This window comes from Leiobunum rupestre, chromosome 1 (genome assembly GCF_980474605.1).
Source record: "Leiobunum rupestre chromosome 1, qqLeiRupe1.1.hap1, whole genome shotgun sequence".
Taxonomy (NCBI): Eukaryota; Metazoa; Arthropoda; class Arachnida; order Opiliones; family Sclerosomatidae; genus Leiobunum; species Leiobunum rupestre.
Genome location: NC_143384.1, coordinates 10,579,970 through 10,586,741, shown reverse-complemented (window position 1 = coordinate 10,586,741; position 6,772 = coordinate 10,579,970).

Sequence of the window (6,772 nt, the reverse complement as noted above, 5' to 3'; positions counted from 1 at the left end):
GAATTGTAAACTTTTGGTGTCAAATGTATTTATCGTATGCCTATTAATACAGTTGACATCAAAAATGTTTAATTTTGTCGTTCGAAACCGTTTCCAAAGTGTCTAGTGTGAACGCGGCTTACGAGGGACTGCTCAATTACGCCCCTTCATATTTTATATCGATAGATTGCAATGACGATCTGAGTGAAAGCGAAAGTCTATTGCTTAAGATTATTATTAAAATAGATTTAAAAGTGTTCCGTGATTGGAATAGAAAAAAATTACGTTAGAAACTAATACATATTATGTTTCTTGAAATCCTTTCAATTAAATTTGGTCAGTAATATGTTAGGATAAAACTTTATATTTCCATTTTAATTTTTAAAACTATTTAAATTATTATTATTATTATTATTATTATAAGTAAGGTAACAGACAAGAACCAACTTCACTAAATAGGAGAATAACGATTTGGTTTCTGCAAAATCTAAAAATAAAATAATCAGCTAGGCTAATACCCAAGGCACCACCTTAGGCCTAAGTCATCATGCGACTTTTGAAGCCCTTAATTCAGGTGGCCGGGTTACAATGCGTAGGAGGGTGGTGGCAAGCCCTGCATGCCACGAGATCGAGCCAACAGCTCCCTACACTAACTATTAAGCGATTTCAGTCTGGAACGTTTTCAAAAACGAAAGAATTCGTTTAAGTGGTATTGGTAGTAATAATTACATTGAATAAAAATACAGAAAACGGTGGCGAAATATTATAAAGATTGCGAAGGCCAACGGCGTTAAACACAATATCCCACAGAAAAACTGGTGGTTGTTTGTTTTTGGATATTTGAAGCAAAAACCGTTCATTAAAGATAATTTCTTTAATAAAATATTTAAATTTTAATACTGACGTCATTGTTTTGGGAAGCTTTACTCTGAGCGGTACCTAAATGAACTCGATTAGCTAAGTGCATAGGCTCAGACGTCTTCAACAGCTGATATCTATTGCGACGTAGTATTGCTCCTTCTGTAGTTTCAGCGACATGCGAACTAAGGGCGAATTGCTTCAATACTTCCTCTTTTTTATTCCACTCTCCTTCATTGTGAATTTAAACAACGTCACTCTGTTTGAGCTCGGGCAGTTTTTTCCCGTCTGTCGTCTATTGTCTTCTTCGGAGAAGAGACGTCACTCGTTTGGCCGACAAAAGGTAGTCTGGTTCAAAAACTACGACCCATGAGGAAATCCGAAGGTGATTTTTCGCAGTTTAAAGGATAATATCGATAGCTGAGAAGTCTAAGCCTTTTCGCTTTTTGAACTGCTTTCTACGCTAAGCCATTTGACGTCCCGTATCGTTGACTTGAAAGTGTTTTCTTGATGCCATAGTCAATTGTTAACTTTTTAAATTCCGCTAAATTGAAAGGTCCGTTATCGGAATTCCGTGGCGAGCGAAAATTCGTTTAAGGCCTTCTATAACTGAGTAAGCCGTAAAGGTTTTCAGAGCTTCTACTTCAAGGTAGCTGGAAAAACTGTCTATTACTACAATGTAAATTTTTGCCTTATGCTGAAACAAATTGGTCGGGAATCTGTATCAAGGACGATTCGGAGTGTTACGCATAATGAGGGATTCATTTTGTTGGGCGTAATTAAATTAATTGCACGTGCTACAACCCTTGGTTCGACGATATATGTCCGAGTTTATGTTTGCCGAGCTCTTCTTCTATACTTTGCAATGCCCATATGTCTATCGTGTATGGCATCCAAAATCTCGCTTCTTAGGCTGACTGTTACAATAATCCTACAGCCTTTAAGAATCAATCTTTCAAATTCAGTTAGGTCCGATCGAACTGCGCCGTAAGAAGTCATAGTGTCTGTCTGGTCTCATCCATTTCGTAAATTATCCTTAACTTTATTTAAAACGGGAACTTTTCCAGTTTCTTCGTGAAGACGTCGCAATATTTCACCGCTGACGTGAATTTGAAATTCGTCACTTGTGTCACCATCGTCTAACTTCACTGGCCAGCTTGCTCATGATAATGAATCGGATTTTATAAATAATTTAACAGGGGTGGAAACTTGGAACAACTCCTTCGGATTATTTATTTATTTCAAAGAAAAATGCTCAACAAGCCTCCAGAGGTGGGCTTCTTTAAGAGCTTCGTACAAATGAGAGATATAGACTGTATACAATAGTAATAACAAATAGCAGACAATAAAGAACAAATGGAATACAATAATAAACGAGGGCGATGAGACTAAGTGGAATAGGTACTGTTACGGATCATGCGTTTGGGAGCGCATAAATGTCGCGGTATGACATCTGAAAGTGAAACGACTCGAGATAGAAATAATATCCCGAGGCAAAGAGTTCCAATCATCTATAACATTAGAAGTAAAATGATTCTGACGGGTGGAAGAGAGAACACGGGGTTTGTGAACTTTGAGAGAATGGCCGCGGGTGCGCGAGGAGTTAATGGTAAAGAAATCATTCAGGTTTAGTGTCAAGTTATTGTAAAAGAAATCATGGAGTAAACATAGATTATTAAGACGGTGGCGGAGGTGAACAGGGTCAATGTGTAATATACGTAGGCGGGAGGGAGCTGGGAGGTTTACTAAGGAGTGGGGGAGTTTGGAGAATGCATTTTGCGCTTTTTGGAGAGCGAGGACGTCAGTTTTGAGATAGGGTTTCCCAACGGGAGAGCAAAAGTCCATGTGGGGGAGTATAATGTTTGAATGAGTTTTCGGGAGCGGAAAAAGAGGTTACGGCGAATGATTCCCGTGGTGGAGCGAATAGTTTTTTTTTTTACTTTGTTAACATGAGTGGAAAACTTTAAAACAGGATCAACCACAACACCCAAATCACGTTCAGACAGCGTTGATTTGAGTGCGATGTTTTCTAAGGTGTACACTTGATTTGGATTTTGCTTGCCTAAGTGTAAGACCGCACACTTGTCAGGGTTAAAGGATAGCCCTTTGGAGTTAGCCCACGCTACAACAGCATCGAGGGCAGACTGTAAAAATACACAGTCGGAAAGGGTTTTAACACATTTGAACAATTTAGTATCATCAGCAAATAGAGCAAGGAATGCAGCGCAAACAGCGTTGGGTAATGAATTAATTAAAACATTAAACAATAATGGGCCAAGGACTGAGCCCTGGGGGACACCAGATTTAACGTCGGACCAATCAGAGGACTCACCATGAATTGCAACGCGTTGCTTACGACCACCGAGATAGTGAGATAACCAAGCTAAGGCATCACCACCAACACCCGCATCCCGAAGGGCATCGATAATAGCGTCATGGGGTAAGGAGTCAAAAGCTTTAGCAAAGTCGAGAAAAATCACGTCAACGCTAAAGCCTTGATCCAGCCATTTAGACCAGTGGTTTGTGGCAGATATGAGATTCGAAAGACATGATCGTTTTGGAAGAAAACCGTGTTGAACTGTAGTGAAGAAGTGGGTAGAGTGGAGAAAAGCACTCAGTTAATCAAAAACGAGATACTCGGAGAGCTTGGGAACTTGATTAGGGACAGTAATAGGTCGGAAATTTTCCACACGAGCACGGGAGCCTTTTTTATGAATTGGGGTGATATTGCCTACTTTCCAGGATTGGGGCAAAAAACAATTAGAGAACGAGGAGGAAATCAAAAAATATATGGGGAAAATGAGAAATTGGGCACAATTACGTAAAAGAACTGGATGAATACCATCCGAACCAGGAGGCTTGTTAGTTTTGAGTTTAAGTAATAGATTGGCAATATCGGCGGGTTCGCAATTAAATTTAGTGAGGGGGGTAAAACTGGGGGGGGGGTAATATATACTTGAGGAGTAACTGCAGTGGAAAAATAATGATTAAAAATATTAGCTGCTTCTTTAGGGCTAGAGGTGAAAGAACCATCAGGTTTTTGTATCTCAAACAGATTATAACGAGTTTTACGAAATTTGTTTATATGGGAATAGAAGGACTTGGGGTTGGAGGAAATAAGAGTATTAAGCTCAGCCTCGCGTTTGCGTTTTAAATTGCGCATATGGTTAGAGTGGCCATTCCGAACCTTGCGGTAAACATCATGAAGGTTATTTATAATAATTGGGTTAAGATGACGCTTTTTGGACTGGGTTAAACGCACTGAGAGAAATTTAGGTAGAATTTACTGAAATTTTTTACAGTATTGAATTGTTTTCAAATTTTACGGTACTTTTTCTTATTTGGATAAAGCAGTGAAATGGTATTTACGAAAAGCAATATTCGTCTGTATGTTCTACTATGGGCTCTAATAATTTTATAACTTACTGATGAAATTACAGAAATGCTCCTGCAATCTATCAACAAAGTTTTTTCTGTCACTTTCACAGAAACAGTTGACTGGTTCAACTGTAAATTATACAAATCGTTGTAAAACTTACAGTGGTTTTTGTAAATTGTTTGAAAAACAATTCTGTAAATATAACGGACATATTTTATAAGGAAAGCTGTAATATTTACGTATAAAATTTGAATAAATTACAGTCGAACGTCTTTGATTTGAAATAGGTTTTCCTGCAAATGTTTCATAAAACGTTTCCTATTTTACAGTTATAACAGTATTACAGCTTTAATGCGTTTAGGTTTTTTCTATTTTTATAACTGTAAATATAACAAAACCCTTAAATAAAAGTTTATAAAATAATGCTTAAGGAGTTTTAAAACATTTTACTTTTATGTCTAACTATGTTTCATATCCGTTTTTGGACCGTGATCATGTTGCTTCCTCAGCCAACGACGAAGTTAAATTCGGATTACTTAATTATATTTATGCATCGTTTACGTGTACGTTTATTCAATATGAAGATTATTTTCTAAATATTTCCGAGAGTCAGGTCACTCGCTTCATAATTTTGACACCCTCGGATGATTAAACGATGATTAAAAACAAATCTGTAGCTTTGACTGTAAACAGATTAAATCATTATTAAATTTGTAATCAAGATTATTAGGACATCCTGTAACACGGTAAATTGCCTTCACCAGTGGCGTAGCCACTGTCCTAGGGGAAGGCCATTCGAAATTAGGACCATACATTTGAAAAATACAAAAATAAGAACTAATTGTCAGTCACTAAATCCACTGACTAACTTTTGCTCCTTAAAAAACATCCAAAAGTAATCATTTAGTTATGTATTTAGCTTCTTTCGTCTCATCTATGACTTCTACCTTAAGTTCAAACAAATTTGATTACGACGGACGAACGTTTTCTTGTTTTTAGTCGTTTACAGATTTATCTCATTTGTAGATAAATTGGTAAATTCCAAAAAAAAGAGCCCATGGAGTCTAGTTGCTGGCGGGCCCAAAAACTCAATTGTAACGTTAAAATTAGGTGGTTACCTTTAATTATGAGTCAAGATTTAATCGTACAGATAAATTACGTATGCTTGACAACTATCTATTCAATTATCAGTTCAAGTATGACAAAAATAGAAAATACTGTGCCGGCCTTTCGGTGCGTAAATTTATTCCCATTGTTGCGCGGCAGACGTTTCGGTCAGTAAATTCATGAAGTATATACGATTTATACAATTATACCAAAATGTCTGCGCCGTAACGTCCTAAACTGCAAAATAGAGATATTAAAAAAACAATTCTCTAGGTTCTTCTCACTGGGACATTTTAACCGTACCCAGCCAAATTGCTAAATGTCACTTGAGACATGGGACATATGGAAGATAAACAAGCAAGTTATTTTCAACTGTCTAATTTTTTAAATTTAATAAAAAGGATCTCATCAAAGGGAGAGGGTATCGTAAATGGTCAAATAATTTTAATAATATTACACAGACTTGAATGAGGCAAAAACCTAATGTTTGTTTTGTTTTCAATATATTCTAGAGCGCATTTGCCGTTAGTAATTTTTGTGTCGCGCCTAGAAACATCAAAGTTACAAATAACCATAAATCTTAATATTAAATTAAAGTGATCACTCCGGAATTATATTACAATAATATTGGGTTCATTAGATTATCTCACTATTATGGAGTAGATAATTAAAAAGCTAGTAAATAAAACTAAAATGAAAATACGTTAAAGCTAAAATTCTAATTTAAAATTGCGCAGCGACGTATCTATTCATTCATAAACATATCCTCTTCTACAATTAAAGAGGATAGCACCCTCTCCACTTCCTTTTGAAGCGGGTGCAGTAGGGGAATTGCAAAAAAAGTGAAGAACTGCTTGCCCTTTTTCTGTAGTGCCCTTGTTCAACCGTTTGAGGGAGTGGAGGGGTCACGCCACTAACTAAGGGTGACGTCCTAAGTAGCATTATATATATAACTATCAAATTTTGTAGTTTTGTTTCCTACATCCTTGGGTACGTTCAGTAACTCTTATCGATGACACTGATTAGTAACCGCTGACACCGCTTTTTTAATGTACTTTATTTCGCGTTTCCGGTTTTGACTTCACACTACTCATCGTTTGCTTATCGTAGTCATCGGCTAGAGGAGTCGATTTTTCCGATAACTGACGTCATTACTGTGGCAGGAAGGCAAGCTGCGGACGACGCAGCAGACGATGTTTTCAAAATTTATAATCATAAAAAGCGTTCAACAACTTTATGACGTAGCTTTGACTTAAGAACTAAACGGTTTTTTCGCCGTTAATAGTTACTGAACGTACCCATGGGGTCACAGTGACGTTAGAAAATTTTATAAATAACGGCACTCGGTAGTGACTTCCGGTTACGTAAATTCCGAGAATGAAGCTGGCAGTTATGAAAATCGACATAATTTATGCCTAGCTGCGCTAAAGTTAGGGTTTAAATATGAGC